The sequence below is a fragment of the Ambystoma mexicanum genome, chromosome 8 (genome assembly GCF_040938575.1).
Source record: "Ambystoma mexicanum isolate Mex_15411 chromosome 8, UKY_AmexF1_1, whole genome shotgun sequence".
Classification (NCBI taxonomy): domain Eukaryota; kingdom Metazoa; phylum Chordata; class Amphibia; order Caudata; family Ambystomatidae; genus Ambystoma; species Ambystoma mexicanum.
The window spans coordinates 1,693,796,883-1,693,817,365 of NC_090929.1; the positions used below are offsets into that span (position 1 = coordinate 1,693,796,883).

General features: G+C 45.1%; 1 protein-coding gene across 2 annotated transcripts in view; it reads left to right on the forward strand.

The window, feature by feature from the left end:
• Positions 1-20,483, forward strand: part of LOC138473832 (deleted in malignant brain tumors 1 protein-like) — a 238,034-nt gene that overhangs the window by 193,173 nt on the left and 24,378 nt on the right. The gene's annotated exons all lie outside the window — the stretch shown is intronic.

Consider the following 20,483-nt stretch of genomic DNA (forward strand, 5'->3'; position numbering starts at 1 on the left):
TCCTAGAATATTCGGAGAAAGCATTGGGTAGTGCATTTAATTAAAATAATGAAAATATCGAAAACACTGTCGTTATTTTTTCATTCGTTATAAACACTGCATATCCTTAGAACATTTCCCTACCAGACGAAGAAGCATTAAAAATACTTATTTTCCCTTCAAACCTTCTAATAAATCTGAATGCGAAGATATGAGCCCCGGTAGTAAGTCATCCTTGACAGAGACGGCGTGCAGCCGAAGTTAAGGTTATTAACAAAGCAATGGCACTTGTCGCGGGCCTGGTGGTGGCATTACCGGCATGGTCGATGCACCCCCTGAGTTCATATCACCCTTAGCACCCACAAGTAAAAAATGGGGTTTCTAATGGTTTTTTAAAACAATTTTTCCTTACATGAAAGGAGACTCACAGGTGTGCATCCATTTATGAGCGACACAAAGATGCACTTCAGGGAAACAAGGAAAGAGATTTAGGAAATGAGCCCCTTTTCTATTTCCATGGTGACCATTGCGAAGAAATGGCAGCTACGCCAGATAGCACAGACCGTGGCACAGCTGCAGGAGCTGTGTGCAAGTATTAGTGAACTACAGGGGGGTGCACGGTGAGGGTGGATAACTCCAAGTCTGCTCCAAATGTAGGCGTATCATGAATAACACATGCATTCATAGCAACATGATTGCCTGCGTACTAAGTGGCTGTACACATTTTTTGTATTAGGCTCTGGGCAGGTAGGATATTGAGAGAACATGCACATTATTACAGATGGCGCAGAAAACACTCTGGAGCTCATGTTCATGAGTGGCTTAACGTAAATGGAAGGTGTAAAAGCCCTGAGTAAGGCTTTAACACCTCATATTCACATCACGCCACATTTTTTAGCATTTGTATGGGGACAGGAGGGCTGGAACACAACTTGCATTTGGAGCACCTTCCTTTTTCCCCGCCATACAAATGCTTCAGCAATTGCACCGACATGGAAAGCCGGCGGACCCCATAGTGTCCATTGTGCACCCTGTCTGCCATGCTCGCATGCCAGGCAGAGTGTACAATTGCAACTAAACTCTGCCTGACATTTTGGGCAATGTGTACTTGTAACTGTGAACACTGCGTTCACAAGTAAAATTAAACATGGCCCAACATGTGAGCATGTCTGGTAATGTTTAATTGCAATTCTACAACTGCCTGCTATGCGAGCATTCAAGGATGCGTTTACTCACTTTGCACAGCGGAGTGCAAAAGTGCAAGGCAAATGGGCGTGTACATTTGGAGCCACTGAAGGAGTATGTATGCTGAATTTGGGGTTCAATGTGTCTGTCCAGTCCAGTGAAGGACCAGTACTGATCGTTGAAGGTCCAAGTGGGTTCCAACAATGACACGCCAGGTGGAGCAGCGTTCCTTGGTTCGCCAATGTCCACTTGTTACTCGTTTTGCAGTGTAGGTACAGTTCTGTCTCTTTAGCAGTCCCAGGTCAATCAACCAATCAATAATTCTATAGAATTTCAAAATTCATAAAACTACAAACAAACGTAAAAATGATACGCATGAAACCAACATAAAAAGAGGTGTACCATAAAATATCCAACAATAACTCATTACGCTAACACAATATAAAAATGTCATCTAAGGTTGAACATAATATACACATTCCACATATCCATACACAGTGTATATGCTACACCATAGTTCGTTGAGCCCGCGCAAGTAAAGGGTGCAGTGAACTTCTGCTGTTTGGCTGTGCAGAGCGTGTTGCCTCCAACGCTGCTGCAAGGACCCCGAGAGAACCGCCAGTGAACCAACAGTGAACCGACAGCCTCGAGCGTACTGTAAGCCCCGCCCACCAGGGAGCGGGTGCTCAAAAGCTCGCCCTAGCCGCCCATCACTGCGAAGAACCTGTGAAACCAGCTCTACTGTGACAAGACAACACAGACCAAGAAGAAAACAAACCCACGACTACATACTCAACCCGAGAAAATGGAGTAATGAGGCTCAAGCCTCGGTATCCAGAAATCACAGCTGATGGATAAAAATCTATCAGCAAGAAGAGGAACAAGCGCCTGCCTTGCAGCATTGAGCCCACACGAGTAGAGGGCGTAGTGAACTACTGGGCGCTCGCTCGCTTGCTCCTAACCACTAATCACCTCTAATAACCTACAGAGTGAGCAGACGGGGCTTCTAAAAACGCACCAAATGCAGGTAACCATCGTATCTGATTTTGTACAATTATCACATCGCTCTACACTTTTTGCCGTGTGGGGACTGCGGGATTCTCCTTTGACCCGCAGGGCATGACAACCAGTCAAAACTAATTGCAGCCGTGTTAAAGCAAGTCATATTTCCCCATTAAGATCGTCTAGTGGACACTCTGCAACAGTCTACACAGAGCGTCCGGTGAATTTGTTACAATTGCCCACTGCTACGGACTGACATTGTGGAAAGCAGTGGATAACTCGGACTAAGCAATAAGGACTACTGAATTCAAGCAAACGAGTGGAGAGGAGCTGAGTCTTTCCTTGCCTACAATTGCTGGGACCGGAACGCTCCTCCTCCTGCCGATATGCACGGGCAGTCAAAACTTGGCTGCCCAGTGGAGCGTAAGCGGAGTGAAGCAGAGTGTCCGGTGTTGGGCGTCGGTGGAGAAAGGAGGAAGGTCAAGCTTCTCGAACAGATCTGAACGGTAAGACTAATTAAAAACAATGTCGGTGGAACTTAATTTAAATGCTTCAAAAATCACGCACCACGACACCCTGACTCTCCCACAAATACCAACCAATGATTTTATGGGAGATACGACCTATGAGGGGACCCCGCGGGGTGATTGTTTGACCCCAAAGGTTATGAAAATGGACTTGACTGAAACAAATTTACATCTTCAAAGCACATCTAACGACCCATCGTGCCCATTTACCGTGGACATAAACATTGAAAGTGCTACTGCGTGTCATACAGACTCACCGGCTCTAAAGCTAACTGAGGTCCTAAAAAGGCGGGACACACCACTGAAACCAATCGCTGCTGACTGCAGCACCCAAATACTGGAGCCACCTGACGCAGGACAATATGCAGATAGGAAATCCAGTTTGGTGGTGACCCCATCGGACATACGTAAACAAGAGCACTCAAAAAATTCAACTCATCTCGAGGAACCTGAAAAGGACACCCCGATCTTGGTGAACCTCGATGGAAGCCTGAGAGAAGGGACCTTAATTAACTCGTCCAACAGGGCCCCTAAGATGGTAGACAGCAACTGAGGCGCTGTCCCCTGTGGAAATTCGAACGACAGAGAAACACACGTGGAGGAGCTCCTATACTTCTTAGAGAACCCATCTCAAAAAGAATGGCAGACATGGCCACAAGCCCGACAGAAAGCTATATTTTGAAAGGTCGCACTCAAACCTTAGAACAAACAAAAATTGGTAAAGTACGTATGCAATGGAAACAACAAGTCACTATTGGCGGAAGGGCTAGTCTGAGACCTATCACATATATTGGTTGAGAGAAAAACATTTGGAAACCACAAAAACTATCACTAACTCATGGCCTGGGGGCATCAAGCGCCTTTTTTGGACAAAAAGCAACCGCAAAACAAAATGAAGCTGCAAGGTGTTTCCAATTTCACAACAAACAAAGACAAATGATGCAGAATATGGAAATACCGGATGCACTACTATTGGAGAAATCCTTGTTGATGGAAAAATCTACTGGAAAAGATGAAGTATCAACACAAACAAGTGGAGGTGGGACGCTGTTTATTGTCCCAGGAATCAATACCTGGGAGCAAAAAAATCAAGCAACACAAACAAAGCAAGATGTTAGAATGGAAACCACTGGTTTCCTGGCGACAACGCCATTAAGGACTATGGCGCAATCCTCAAACGATATTGAGGGGTGCACCAAGGCCGACAAGGACCAATAATCTTCACAGAAAGATAGCTTTCTTAATGTGTCAACACTGACTGCAATCTTAGCTCCCTTTATGAAGCTACATGAGGATGCAACTCATGCCTTAAAAGATCACACTACGCTACTGGCCATGGTCCATTCAAAGACGATCTTCATTGAAGGTTTCATCATGGCTTTACAAAACAGCATGAAAAACGTCGAACACTGAATCTCCCAACTCTTACAGTCCATATTAGAGCCAATAATGAAGGAAAAGAGAGATAGGCGGAAATCCCTGAGAAAGGAAAATGCATCAGGGGGCCCTGACAACCTTGCCGACCTAAATCCAGAAATGGTGGAGGAGCTGTACGGTAACGATAAGATAATAGTTCAACCACCAAGAAACAAGATTCCATCTATTCCAGGCCTGGGAAACACGAAAGAAGGATCCCAGAATATGACAACAGAACTCCCAACTACTAACGCTCCATCAAAAGAAAGCAGTCCGGTGTCACCAATACTAACTGCAGCACCAGTGACTACAAGTAACTTTAAACTGGTGGATAACACGCAAGAGGCAACAACTGACGAAGAGCCTCCCAACCCCCCTCAACTTCACACCTCAAAACGAAAACAGGGCCTTGACCCTGGGAACGAGAAACTAGGGGAGGACAGAGGATTACCCCAGAAGACAAAAAGGCATAAAGGAACCTCTAATCATTGCGAAGGATCCCCGGCCAGCAGCAAGTGACAGACAACCAATGCTAGTATTAAATGACTGTCAACCACCTAGCGGCAACAAGTCAACAAATGGATCAGCATATATCGTTAATCAGGGGCACACAACGGGCACCCAATCTATTGGGGAGCATGACAGCAATGAACCAATGGAGCCTAAAGTGGGTGAAATAATCCTCAAAAAAGGAAAGGCTGCCTCAAACAAACAACTGGCAGCTTTGAGGAAGCTTGTTTTGAAGAATACGCAACCTGAAAGAAGGCTTCTTAACGTGATGCAGACTGGGAACAAATCAAAAAATCAAGCAAGCATCTCAGAGAGTGGTAAAATCAAACAAAAGCAAATCCTTTATTAGAAATTTAACAGCGCCAAAAGAAGTTGCGACTTCGAAAGCAACTAAACCAGCTGACAAGGAGAACAAAAAACCTCATCTCCCCAAGGAAAAAGCAGCCAATCGGAAGGACAAACACTGGCGGACCAATCTGGTATAGATTTAATGAATTTGTCCGCATATCCGATTTCTGAAGAAGACATATCAACATCAGAAGCTGAAATGGCCTCTGAGGAGTTGTCTGATAATGGGAACGAACAAGATGAGACAGACAAGTCGTTTACTGAAGAAGACGCTCAACTCGACCAACCAACAAGTAAAATACAGATATCATCTTCAAATTAAAAACATAAAAAATTCGGTCTAGACAAAAAAAAGGGAATAAGCAGACTAAAAGTCACCCAAGGGAACCAATGTCAATGGGTAAGCAAGTCCCAACCCCTCATATCGATGAGGCAACTGGCGTCATGACAAATGAGCCATTAACAAAGGAAATACTCCATCATTGAATTATCATTGAATGCAGGGGCATTCCAGGGGCTCTTCCAACTAAGGAGAACAACGTCAATATAAAAAAGCAACACAACAACGGCAACGAAGAATGACCCTGTCATCTGCAGGGTACCTTCAGTTTCCCACAAAAGCCACTACAGAGGGGTAGAGGTTTATCTCTAGAAATAATTTTACATTTAAACGATGGTCTGATACTAAATCGTGCTAATGTGATGAGACTATTGCATCATATTCCTGTCCTCAGTTTAATTAACATAAACAACCTTGCTTTAATCGAATTTCCTGACAAGAAACATATGGACAGAGTGCAAGTCCACATCGCTTCCCACATTGTCCATTAACTCCTCCTGGCGTAAGTGTCCACCCGGCGTGCTATGGGCTTTGACCTAAGAGAAATAATTCAACCATTAATCACAAAACCAGAGAAAGACCCCTTGGAACATAAAAGGAAAACTCAATTCCAAGAGGCCTAACACACTCACAAGAAATCTGTGTTCCAGAACCACCAAAAGGTGGTAGCAGACAGAGACCAAGCAAAATGGAAATGGCTGGCCAATCTAGCGGCTGAAAGAATAAAAGAGCAATAACGCCTATGGGACGTTCATAAAGAAGACTGATCATTGACAACATGGAACACAAAAGTGTTCAGTCACCTGCTAACAAAAAACGAATTTGTAAATGAGGGGGCCGAAGTCATATGCCTGCAAGAAACATGGTTAAGACAAACTCTGTCGATAGAAGGCTTGTGCATTTTTACCAACCCAGCAGTGAAAGGTCCCAAAGGAAGACCTATGGCAGGGCTAATCAAAGCCATCAAAAATGTCCTAGACTGGACACTGCTGAATTGTGTGAAGCCTTCCCCTTATATCTTGATAGTGGTGGTCCAAATGCCAAAAGCACCAGACGCGAGGCGACTTCAGACATTAATTCTAATTAACATCTATTGGACTCCAGGGAAAGAAAAGAACAACACCCTCCTAGCTGACATTCTCTGGCTAATTGATGAGCAGAGAGAAAAATTGTCTAATCCCTTTCTAATAATTGTTGGAGATCTAAACTGCACATGTATAGATAAAAAAATAACATACTAAAGGATGAAACAACTAACATGACATCCAAACAGAAACGGGGAGTTGCATGGAGAACTGCAATGGAATTAAGATTGTATAATTCTAAATGGAATTACAGCTGGAGACATGCCAGCAAATCCCACTTGGCAAGGAAGGAAATCAAAAGAAATCTTAGACTATGTCGCGGTCTCATCCAACATGTCATACTTCATTAAAAAACTAGAAGTCAAATCAACAGAGGCCAGTGACCATAACCCGGTCATGTTAACTTGCTCTAACTTTGCACCCAACAAACCAAACCATCAAGTATATTATCCACATGAAATGTCAATCAATCTGGGCAGAAATGGGCTAAAAATTAAAACGTCTAAAATTCCAGACTTGAATGACAACTTGTTGAATACAATTTCAACAGTTACATCAGCAAACACCTTTGCAAACAATTGACTATGTACCTCTACTTAAAATTCTTGAAATCTTGAAATCTCTCTTAAAACAAGATTCAACAAGCCGATAATGTCACATTGGCATGTATACGACAGAGCAATTGTGATTAAAAAAAAAGAGACCTAAGGAAAAACCTTAGACAACTCTTTAAAAAAAACATTACCTACGGCAAAGGAGTGCCACATAATTGGTTGTCAATGCATTAAAAAAATGCTAAATCAATACTCCAAACGAATGCTAGTGACTATGGTAAATAGAAACACAGCTGGCACCTGGAGGCTGATAAATGAAATGGATGCACCACAAGACGCTTTAACAACAAATCCTATACCAGGGTCCCAGTGGCAAAGCTACTACAGTCAGCTGCAAGATAAAGCACCTAAGATCACAAACTGTCCTTCCAGGAGACTTGGAAGTCAAGGTCTTTTGGACATTGACATTGATACAATCGAGAACATCATCTGAAACCTCAAAAAATCTAGAGCCCCCGGCCCGGACGAGCTGACAAACGATCCAGAACAATGGCCGAAATTTTTACATGAATTGTACAAATATATCCTACTCTCTGGAAGTGTCCCAAAATCCTGGAAGGAGGGTGTAGTGGTCCCCATTTTCAAGAAAGGTCTGAGAACTAACCCAGGAAATTATAGACCAATAGCCTTATTAGACGTGGCGGGCAAGATCTTTGCCTCCATACTACTGAAAGCCTTAATAACATGGAGTGAATCGACTGGCCATAGAGATCAATGGCAATCTGGCTTTGTAAAAGGTAGAGGAACGCTGTTGAACATCTTTATACTAAATCTACTCAAAGTTAGAACCGTGAGAAACAATGACTCAAGATTCTACGTGGCCTTCAAAGACCTGTCAAAGGCTTTTGACACAGTTAAAAGATCAGACCTCTGGAAAAAACTAACCTATTGGAACCCAAATTGGTCTTAGAGAACATCAAAGACCTTCACGAAGACACCTCAATTAAAGTGAGACTGAACAAACAAGGCCTACTTTCAGAGAACATACCTACTAACATCGGGTTGAAACAAGGATGCCTGTGAGCACCCAAATTATATAATCTTTTTATATCTGACATTGACAAAGCTTTCTCAGAAGTAAGAACCTTTCCACCTAAGATAGCGGGAACATAAGTTGGAAGGATAATATACGCCGATGATATAGTCCTGATTGACCAGACGCCCATAGGGCTGCAACACCAGCTGACAGCTCTCCAGACCTATGTGGATGCCAATAACATGACAATCAACCCAGACAACTCAAGAATTTTGAGATTTGGCAAACTCAGCAGTGCAAAGGAAACAAAGAAATTTGGATGGACATTAAAAAACAAGAAAATCCTAGAAGTAACGTCTGTTACCTACATGGAAGTCTGTATTAATAACGACAGAAACGAGGCCCCGAGAATCACTGACCTGAGAAATAAGACGAAAAACCTGGCGAGTCAAGCTAAAATTCTCTGCAGATTCTCTATGACCCCGTTGGTGGCATTTTACAGAGCAACGGTTGTATCAATCTTAACATATAGAGCAGAAACTTCCTTCATGTTACCGGCTAAAATGTGGCCACTCCTGGAAGGAATATTTTGGAGAACGGTACATCAATTGCCCAAAATTTATCCCATCCAAATAATTTGAAAAGAACTGGCTCTAACATCTCTGAAAGCAACTGCAGATTGGAAAGTCATTTCCTTTTACCATAAATGTCTGGAAAAATCGTCGTCGGGAGGATTTAAAGACCTGAAAAAAGCTATTGAAGATCATACAGAGCCGACACTCTTAGAATGGGAAACAACTTGTAACGCTATCTTAGTAAACTTGAACGAAACGGAAGACTTTCTTTCTAAAGACCCCAAACGGGTAAAGAAAAAGATGTTTACATATGATTGGATTGAGACACATGAGGAAATATCCAAATATCATGGATATAAAGACTTCTTGGCTAACCCTTATAAACTAAATATAAATATCTGACTCTTTTTCCAAACTGGTTTTTGAGGACTACCTATTTACGTTTCGTCTGAATACCCTGCTGTGCAGAGACATCCACTACAGGACAAGTGACAAAAATGAGCCTAGGCATTGCAGATTGTGCAAAGATGTAAACGTAATAGAATGTAACGCTCACCTGGTTCCCACGGAGGCGCGGCGTCGAAGGCGCAGAACTCTGAAGATGGACAGGAAGGGCCCCTCTATTCTGGCTTCCCTGGCTCGTTGGATACCCTCCTTAGGGTTTGGAAGGATGAGCTCTCCATCCTGCTTCTGATGCAGGGGCGCGTTGAAACCCAGTTACTTCACTGGATTGAGGATTGATGGGAGTTCAGGTAAGCTTGACTGTTCAGGTAAGGCGCTGTAAAAGTTCTGTTCAAAAGTTCAAGCTTAATAATAATGTTCGTTGTCTAATTGCAGCAAGCGCTAATGCTTATGTCTTTTTCCCCTTAGGGGCCGGGGTTCGGAGTGCCGGAGATATGGCGCCGACCCGAAGTGAAACAGTTCTGGATGAGCGCTCAGGTAATGTCTTTGCATTCGCTCATTCAATGTCTTTGTCTTTTTTCCCCATAGGGGCCGGGGTCCGGAGATGCCAGGAAGCGGCAGGACCCGAAATGCAGTGGGAATAATCCAACAGGTAAGACTTAAAAGGAAACTGAGCTTTCCTTATTCCTTTTCTCCCTCTCACCTTTGTTCTTGTCTTTTTTCCTCTAGGCGCCGGGGCGTAGCTGAATCCGGAAGATCGCTGCTGAAGATGGAAGCGCCTTGCAAAGGTGAGTAAAATGCAGCGCTGCAGCGATCGAAACGAAATGCCTTTAAAATGATGTCTTCCTTTTCAGGGCCGTTGGAGAAATGACTCCGGGATGCAGATTTAGCAGGTAAGGGCTTTTCTTCTCCTATTCTCTTCCTTTCTCCCCTTGCAGGTGTTCCAGGGTGCTGGCAGGCGTGGCTGAAGTCAGGATGCAGGAGCTGACACGGTGAGCGTCCAGCTGCTAGGTGCAGAACAACGCGAAGCATGTGTGGCTGTTCGGGTGGGGTTTAAATAGCCTTGGAAGAAGTTCCTGGTATGTATCCTTCCACCAATCAGGTATGTATCCTTCCCCGACCACACCCGGGTGGTGAAGTAGTCCTACAGGTTAAGTAGTCCCATTCAGGCCTCAAGAGGGCCTGGATGAAGCAGCAAGGTCTGCATCAGGTAAGTGTGCACCCAAGCACTTAAACACATATCCTCTTCTATGAGCCTGGCGCCTAAGGCGCCAGGACTGGGGTCCGCTATGAGCCTGGCGCCAAAGGCGCCAGGACTGAGTCCAAAGGGCCCCGACTTGGGCCCGCTGAGACTTCCCTGGGGAAAATGATGTCTGCCTCTGGGGTTGCTGGGCCCGGCCTGGCTCCTTAGAGGTAGGCATCATGACAGTACCCCCCTCAAGGCCCCTCCCAAGGTCTTTTCCTCCGGGGGTTTTGGTTTGTGCGGGAATCTTCGATGGAATCTTTGAATTAATCGTGGTGCGTGAACATAGTTACTGGGTTCCCAAGATCTTTCCTGAGGTCCATTGACAAGGTGTGCCAAGGTGCTGGTGGAATGTCCAAAGGTTGAAGTAGGCCGGCTGGCCTTTTATTTTGACTCTTATTTTGGGCACAGATTCCGCAAGACAACACAAACGACTTTATGTCTTTTCTCCAAGAAGGCCACCAGAAGTGGCGTTTGATCTTTTCTTCTGTTTTCGCGATACCGGGGTGTCCTTCCATTAATGATTCATGATGACGGGTAATGACAAGTTCCTGCAATTCTTTACTTGGCAGAAATAACCGCTCTTGGAAGTAGGGTAAATCATCCTTAACGGTGTAGTGAGGACCCTTTTGACTCCATTCCAGTAAGGCAGAAGAGTCAAAAAGCTGTTTTACTTGAGCTTGGATGTCCTCAATGGTTTGCAATGAAGTCAAGCCCAGAATTCTTTGTTCCGGTATGATTGGCACAGGTTCTAAACTCGAATTGGGTTCTTCCATGCCTATCCGGGATAAGGCATCTGCCTTACCATTCTTGCAGCCAGGGCGATAGGTAATTACAAAATCAAATTCCGCAAAGAATAAAGCCCATCGGAGTTGTCGCGAAGATTGAGCTTTGGCCGTCTTTAAATACTGCAAATTTCTGTGGTCCGTAATTACGGTGATGGTGTGTCTTGCACCGAGAAGATAGTGACGCCAAGCCTTGAAAGCTGATTTAATAGCCAGTAGTTCTTTGTCGGTAATTGCGTAATTGAGTTCAGGTGGAGAGAATTTTCTGGACCAAAAGGCTACAGGGTGTAGTTGGTTAGTTTCTGGGTCTCTTTGCGACAGGACAGCTCCCATGGCCGAACTGGATGCATCGGTTTCCACGATGTAAGGGAGATCTGGGCGCGGGTGCTTCAATACAGGTGCAGAGGTGAATTTGGTTTTCAGGTCCTGAAAGGCTTGTTCAGCCTCAAGAGTCCATTCAAAGCGTTTATTTTTCTTTAGGAGAGCTGTGATGGGTTGAACAGTTCGAGAAAATTCCGGGATGAACCTTCGATAGAAATTGGCAAAGCCAAGCATGCTTTGCACTCCCTTCACAGAGCTAGGAGATGGCCATTTGAGAATGGCGTACACTTTCCGCGAGTCCATTCGGATTCCTTGAGGTGTCAGGATGAATCCGAGAAACTCCACTTCTGTGGTATGAAAAACGCATTTTTCGAGCTTGGCAAATAATTTGTGCTGGCGCAATTTCTCAAGAACTGCCCTAACATGGTTTCTGTGATCAGATTCTGAGGAGGAATACACCAGGATGTCGTCAATATAAACGATGACACAAACATCGATAAGTTCCCGAAGAACATCATTCATGAAGTACTGAAAGGCGGCAGGTGCGTTGCACAAACCGAAGGGCATTACTTGATATTCGAAGAGCCCAAATTTGGTGCGGAATGCAGTCTTCCACTCGTCGCCCTCTTTTATACGTACCAGGTGGTAAGCTCCTCGGAGATCTAGCTTGGTGTACACACGAGCATCTTTTACTTGGTCGATAAGCTCAGGTATCAGGGGCAAAGGGTAACGATTCTTAATCGTTATCTGATTTAGGGCGCGGTAGTCAATACAGGCCCTAAGGTCTCCTTCCTTTTTAGGTACGAAGAACAAAGCGGAAGAGACTGGTGACTTTGATGGGCGAATGAAACCATTGGCCAGGTATTGATCCAAATACTGGCGCAAATGCAGGTTCTCAGGTTCAGTAAGAGCATAAATCCTACTACAAGGTAGTTGTGCATTGGGTACCAAGTCGATTTGGCAATCGTAAGATCGATGGGGAGGTAAGGTGTTAGCCTGCTCTTTCTGAAAAACGTCTTGGAATTCTTGGTATTCAGATGGTAGCTGTACAGGGGTGGAAGTTACAGAGGCTCGACCCATAGCTGGATTCCTTGGGTAACAGGTTGGTTCACAATCAGGAAAAGTTATCTTCTTTGCTCGCCAGTCTATTCTCGGATTATGTGTTTCTAACCAAGGGATTCCAAGAAGTACTTGAAATTGTGGGGCCTTGATCACATCAAACACGATTGCTTCCCGATGTCCGTCCTGACTCACCAGAGTGATTTCAACTGTGGAATGCGTTACAGGCCCTGAGGCTATTTCGGTTCCATCAACTGTAGTAATTACATCTTGGGTTACTTTCGGGCGGAGAGGAAGCTTAATCCTGGAAGCCAATTCACGGTCTATGTAATTTCCAATAGCTCCACTGTCTATGTCTGCTTTTATAGCATGCAACTGCTGAGGCTGTTTTGGGTTCACAAGCACCATTGGCATGACAAAATGCGAGGTCAAAGAGTTTGTTTTCAAGCTCGGCAAGCGGACCCCTACGCTTGTCGGGCTAGGTCGTTTCCCGAACCAGGTGTCAATAACTCGTTATCAGTGGCTCCAACCACCTTCTTGGGTGGTTTAACTGGACAACTTTGAAGAAAGTGACCGGAAGTTCCGCAATACAGACAAAGTTGCATTTGTCGCCTTCTCTCTCGTTCCTTCTGCTTTAATGGTCCTTTAACACTGCCAATTTGCATAGGTTCGGAAACGTCAGTACTCTTGGAGTTAACGTGGGTCTTGATAGGTACTCTGGTTTCATACTTGAGCCGATCTGCTTTTCTATTTTGAAGTCTGTGATGAAGTTGAACCACTAAGTCTATGTAGTCTGCGCAGGCCTGGGGTGGATCTACTATCTGAGCTATAACATCTTTAAGCTCTCCGCGCAGGCCTCAATGAAACAATGTGATCCTTTTATTTTCAGGCAATCCGGTTTCCACAACTAGTCTATTAAAGGTGGCGATATAGGACAAAAGATCCTGATTACCTTGTCGTAAGGATAGCAGTTCGTTGTCAAGGGCCTGTCCCTGCGAGTGTCGAGCGAACAATCTTTCCATGCTGGCCTGGAAGCCCTGGAAATCCCGGAGAATGGGATCATCCTGATTTACCAATGGAATAGACCAATCGGCAGCACAGCCACTGAGGTAAGATAGTACAAAGGCTACTTTGGTCTGGTCGTTGGGGAAGGCCCCGGGCCTGCATAAAAAGTGTAAACGGCATTGGTTCATAAAAACGGCATATTTCTTGGGATCCCCCGCAAAACGTTCCGGCGGTGCCAAAGGCATGTGTCCAGGTAGATTGATTTGTACCGGGTTATTCGAACCCATTGTTGTAGAAATATCTCCGGAAACAGGTAAAGGAGTGTGCTCTGCCTGGCCCTGCAATAACCTTTTGGCCAGATCATCAGTTCTTTCCTTGGATAGGATTAGTTCCCTTCTGAGAGCATTAGTCTCCTGGCGGGCTGAGTGCACTTCTGCCCGTAATTCCCCTAAAAGATGGGCCAGCTGATCTGTCTCGGAAGTCTCCATAGCGCCCAGGTGGGAAATTGTGGTAAGGCTTCGCGTTCTGTAACGCTCACCTGGTTCCCACGGAGGCGCGGCGTCGAAGGCGCAGAACTCTGAAGATGGACAGGAAGGGCCCCTCTATTCTGGCTTCCCTGGCTCGTTGGATACCCTCCTTAGGGTTTCGAAGGATGAGCTCTCCATCCTGCTTCTGATGCAGGGGCGCGTTGAAACCCAGTTACTTCACTGGATTGAGGATTGATGGGAGTTCAGGTAAGCTTGACTGTTCAGGTAAGGCGCTGTAAAAGTTCTGTTCAAAAGTTCAAGCTTAATAATAATGTTCGTTGTCTAATTGCAGCTTGCGCTAATGCTTATGTCTTTTTCCCCTTAGGGGCCGGGGTTCGGAGTGCCGGAGATATGGCGCCGACCCGAAGTGAAACAGTTCTGGATGAGCGCTCAGGTAATGTCTTTGCATTCGCTCATTCAATGTCTTTGTCTTTTTTCCCCATAGGGGCCGGGGTCCGGAGATGCCAGGAAGCGGCAGGACCCGAAATGCAGTGGGAATAATCCAACAGGTAAGACTTAAAAGGAAACTGAGCTTTCCTTATTCCTTTTCTCCCTCTCACCTTTGTTCTTGTCTTTTTTCCTCTAGGCGCCGGGGCGTAGCTGAACCCGGAAGATCGCTGCTGAAGATGGAAGCGCCTTGCAAAGGTGAGTAAAATGCAGCGCTGCAGCGATCGAAACGAAATGCCTTTAAAATGATGTCTTCCTTTTCAGGGCCGTTGGAGAAATGACTCCGGGATGCAGATTTAGCAGGTAAGGGCTTTTCTTCTCCTATTCTCTTCCTTTCTCCCCTTGCAGGTGTTCCAGGGTGCTGGCAGGCGTGGCTGAAGTCAGGATGCAGGAGCTGACACGGTGAGCGTCCAGCTGCTAGGTGCAGAACAACGCGAAGCATGTGTGGCTGTTCGGGTGGGGTTTAAATAGCCTTGGAAGAAGTTCCTGGTATGTATCCTTCCACCAATCAGGTATGTATCCTTCCCCGACCACACCCGGGTGGTGAAGTAGTCCTACAGGTTAAGTAGTCCCATTCAGGCCTCAAGAGGGCCTGGATGAAGCAGCAAGGTCTGCATCAGGTAAGTGTGCACCCAAGCACTTAAACACATATCCTCTTCTATGAGCCTGGCGCCTAAGGCGCCAGGACTGGGGTCCGCTATGAGCCTGGCGCCAAAGGCGCCAGGACTGAGTCCAAAGGGCCCCGACTTGGGCCCGCTGAGACTTCCCTGGGGAAAATGATGTCTGCCTCTGGGGTTGCTGGGCCCGGCCTGGCTCCTTAGAGGTAGGCATCATGACATAGAATCTCTGAAACATCTAACACTGGAATGTCCGGCACTCACAAATGAAAGACATCGATATTTGGGTGAAATCTGGAAAGACTATCGCTTGAGAGGGATAGATACTTGGTGGAAAATTCTTCTGGAAGGGGTGAAAATGCTTATCAACCTAGCAGTGACAAAATTCATACTGTTGATCTTCAAGAGAATTGAAAATTTGCCACGGAAGACATAGGGGCACAATGAACTGTAGAGCCCTAAAAAGGAAGGAAGAGGCACAAAAAGATTGAGGCCGAAGAATAACACGGAACGGACCCTGACTATTTTCATGCTCTCTTAGACGATCTATCATAATGGAGATCAGCTGACAACTAATGTATCGAACCTGACATTGTGAACGGTTTTATTAACCTTTTGTAAAGTTTTTCTTTTTTTTCTTTTCTTTTTTTTTACTCTAACTCTATGAAATTAGAGATGTCATCTTTGAGGTAATGGGTGTTAGTCCTTGCAGTGCACAGTGGTAGCGCAAGTTATGGTTGCGTACCTTTCCATAACTGGCGATATTCAGGGTTTTTTTGGTTTTACCTGTAACCATAACCCATAACGTCCCTGTAGAAACGTTTTTCCATTGAATTTCATAGGTTTCTTTAGTAGTGCAACTTTATCATAAGTACCTTTAACAACATTTTTTGTTGGTTTATTTGATAGGTTTTTTGTAGGGCAGTGGACCCAGAAAGTTCCTTCAGTATAGATTTTACAGTAAAGGTGATAGGTTTTTAGTAGCGCAACTTAACCATAACGTCCCTTTAACAATGTTTTTTGTTGGTTTATTTCATAGGTTTTCAGTAGGGCAGTGGATCCAGAAAGTTCCTTCAGTATACATTTTTCAGTGAAGGTGATAGGTTTTTAGTAGCGCAACTTAACCATAATGTCCCTTTAACAATGTTTTTTCACTGAATTTCATATGTTTTTACCAGGAAGCCATTAGTTTGTGTAGATGTACCATACAGCATATGAAATTGATGTCTCCATACCGATGAGCACAGTAACCACAAACTGTACTTTTGTGCGCATATAGCAGCTAGCATTCAAACAGCTGGACACAGCATGAGTTCTCTTACATACTGCTACCATTCACCAAAGTGAATAAACATGTACAAATAGCACCATGTATGTACATTGCAAGGAGAATGTAGTAAGTTAAGTGTGCAAACTCTGTACTTGTGAAACAAACAAACCAAAGGCATAGAGTATGCACCATAATGGAATTCACCAGTACACAAAGTGACGTGTGCGTCCAACAATATTACCACACTGCCGCTCTACATGGAAACGAAGAAGCCATTAGCAGAGTAAGGAATGCAAAGTATTGAGAGCAGAACTTAACTGCAACGTGGTAACTGCACTGAAGTCTCTCCTATGATTGCAGAATTTCTGCAGTGTACCACAATAGCAAACCAAGGTATTTGTTTGATTTACGCAACAATGCCAAGAAGTCTAGAATGGCTGGAAGAGAACGTCCCTCTTCACTAAATGAGTAACGATGGTAACTGCATGTGCAAGCAGCACAGTGTAAAAAGTAATGTAGTTAATATGTATTGTTTTATGTACACTTCACACATATGTTTGTGTGTAACAGGGCATACTTTACATTGAAGGAATGCATCAGAAGCAGCACCTCTTCCGCAACAGCATATAGCCACATGAAAGCAATGAGATGCTGTAAAAAGCAACGTACACAGCCTGTATGTAAAAATGGAACAAGTGTTAAACAATTACTAGTACCCCTACCCTGTCCTAATACTGGCGATGTTTCTTACAAATGAAACGTGTACATGTAAACTGTTTGTCAGTGTGTGCGTAATTGTTGCTTTGGTGATGTAATTTCATTGTGACTCCGTAGCGCACAGTGCTGCCCGAGATGCCTGCAGGTAAGCAAAATGTAGGTTTCCTACTGCGAGTGCACCTGCCTGGCGTATGTCCAATCACAATGGAAGTGTCCATAGGACTACAGGACTGGCCTCATATCTGCATCTTCTCATTCCCTTTTAATTAGTTGTGGCACCAGACGTCTGTCGGTTGCACAGCTATACCTATGCGTATGTCATCCTCTGTGTCCTGGTAATGCCGCCCCTGTCGCCAACCCTACTGATTCATGCGACAGGCTACAGCATTTCAAACAGTCCTGCCGCCTACGGATTTCGTGTTGCCAAGCTACCAATTTATGGCTGTGTCACGCCTCGCTGCCAGAGGACCATTGGGAGCAAGGAGCCGGATGCTCCAGTGTACAGTGGGCGTGTTAAATGAGTCATTGCTTTGATTGATGATGCCTCTTCAGCAGGCGCCAGAGAAGCCATCTTGAGTGCATCGAGTGGCATAGTGGGGGCTCAATAGATGGGGGGGGGTGCGTATCACATCAGCAAAGAGAAGAAGCTATGGTCTTGCTGGTCTTGCTGGAGAGGGAAGGACTGAATCCACGAGTGGAGGATCTGGGAGAAAAGAGCAAAGAAGGCAGCTGAGGCAAGAGGGAGAGGTGGAGGGCTGTAAGACCACATTCTAAAAGCCAAGGACAGAGCACAAAGCCTCCACCAGACACCTCAGATTAGTCAGACCGTTCTGAGTACAGGATATTACTGGGAGGTGGGGGGGTCTGGCTCTGGGAGGGCTGGATGTCAGAATGGATGAGGGGGATATGTCAGAATAATAAGTTAAATGTGGGCTTTTTACAGGTTTAAATGGCATGATGATGTACATTAAACATAAGGTTGCACACAGTATAATGGTGTGGCATGAGGGGCAAGTGAAGGAGAGGGTCCCAAAAGAAAATGGCTGAACTGATAGTGGCTACCCTGAATGTTCAGGGTCAAAACTCCCCCACCAAGCGTAAGTCCATACTTAGACATCTGGCAATCGATGAAAGGCAGATGAGGCACAAACTGTTCCCCCAACAATTGAATGCATTCTCAGGGGGAAAAAGAGAGGGTGGGGATTCTGTTGGGGCGCCCGGTCAGGTTTACCAAATGTTTTGTGGACAGGGACCCTAAGGCAAGATTTCTGATTTTGAAAGGCCTGATCAGTGTGCAAATGTACACCTTGGTGGCACTATATGGCCCTAACGACTGGCAAGACCTACTTGTCAAATCATTGGGGGTACAGTTGGGTGGGCTGGCAGAAGGTCAGATAGTGGTGGGAGAGAACTTTAACTGTGTGGTGGTTCCACAAATGGACAAAACACTAGCCCGACCCTCAATGATGTTAAACACAGCAAGAGTTGGCAAGGTTCCTTAGGGAACGAGGGCTCATTGAGACCGGAAGGTTTTTTTGACCTGGAGAGAGGGAATACACACTCTATTCCACAGTACACAGGGGCTTTTCTAGAATTGATATGGTGATGGTGTCAGCCACCTTGTTTCCTTTGGTGATCTCGGTCGATATAGGCCTGCGATAACTCTCAGATCATTTGCCGGTCCTGGTACCGGTGGAGATCGGGGGTCGAACCTAGGGAAAGGAAGCCCTGGTGGCTTAACAATTTAGTGTTGCAGGACTTGGATCTTTAGACACATATGGAGGGCAGCATTTAAGAACTATTTTCAGGAAAACGATACAGGCGGGATGGACTGGAGGGTGGTGTGGGATGCTGCAAGGGCTGTCTTCCGTGGAGAGCTCATCTCTGAAACTGCAGCATTCCTGTGGGCACAGGAGGCGTTATGATTGTCATTGGAGCGTGAGGTGGAGGCGAGGGTACATTTGCATAAAAACATTCCCTGCAGGAGTTAGAGAAAGCCAGAGCCAAGCTGTAAGAGCATGCAGCAGACAGATCCACCCCGATGTTGCTCCAAGCCAAGCAATCATACTACTGTAAGGGGAATAAGGCCAATTACATCTTGGCGGCAAAAGCGACATACCAGAAACGACATTGTGCAGCTGCTGCCAGCTTAGGGGACCTATGCAGGGAGGAGCGGCAAAAGCTGGAGGGTATGCAAGCCCGCTATAGGCAATTGGGAAAGGGGGAGGAACTGGACCCCCTTAGGCAGGACACCTCCTTAAACCAGGCAAATCTGATCAAGTTGTTGGAGGAGGATAGGGAAGTATTGCAGAACCTGATTACAGCAGAGGAGGTGGGCCAGGCTAGTGATTCCCTTTCACCCAGGCGGCTTCGGGAACGGTTCTTATTTTGGTTGTTGACACCTCTCAAAAGATTGTTTAACAAGATCAGGGAAAAGGGACAAGTTTCCAGAGATATGGGGCCACATGACAAGTCCGGCGGTAACTGTGCCGGTAAAACCGGCAGTCTGCCACCAGACGTTTGAATTTTTCCGGCGCCCGGCTTCAGGGAAACACCAGGGGATTATGACCCCCTAGTTCCAAGAAGTCAGGCACCAGAAAATCGTTCATCCCCATTCCCATTGGAGTCCCAGAGGACTCAATGGGAATGGGGATGACGGAAGCACCGCCACTGTTAATAACGGTGCCGGTGCTTCCATGAAAGTGTGAGGGTGGCTGCCGTCCGTCCGCCAGGTCAGGACGGCAGCGCATACCCGCTTTCCACACACGGCTTCCAGTTTGCATGGAAATGCTGCAGAAGAGTATATTCCTGTCTCTGTACTTAATGCATATTCACGAATGTATAAATACATTTGTTTTTCTTAAAAAGTTAAACTCTGTAGTTAAGTTGGACTGATTTACAAAATCTTTGCCAGGTGCATCAGTGCAAGTTGAGATCTAGGTGTGTACAGAAAATCGAGAACACTGTAGCGGACAGTTTTTAGATAAATGTCCGTAAATCTTATTTCTTGTTGCTCCATGGAAAACCCAACACAAAAACCACAGTTTGTTCAACATTCCTTTTCAAAATGGAAGGTCCATGAAATGTCACCAAATTCAGCATCATTGCGTTTGGCCAAATTTTGTTAACTTCCAGAAAGACCCTGAAGTTATGGGTAAGTTTCCTTAGAGGTAATTTGAAGAAGCTTATACCTTTGGCAACATTTGATGGATCTGCAAAAACGTTATTTAGAAACTTTTCTGAAGTTCTGCTCACTGGGGCTAAAGTTATTGCACCCCCTATCCTTTTTCCCATCTGGAAGGTTTGCTCTTACCTACAGAAAAAGCAGCTTCTGAAAAGTTACTTTTTTCAGATTTTTTGAAAATCTATCCAGCATCTTTTTTTTTAAAAGCCAAAAAATAAGTGCATGTTGGTTTGGCACAGTTGTCTGATATAAAAACCGCCATTTGGTTAGTTATCATAAAACTAATCAATGTCATTGGTTTGGTGAAATTTCAGAGATTTGTGCAGATATTCACATTTCCTCGTGCCAA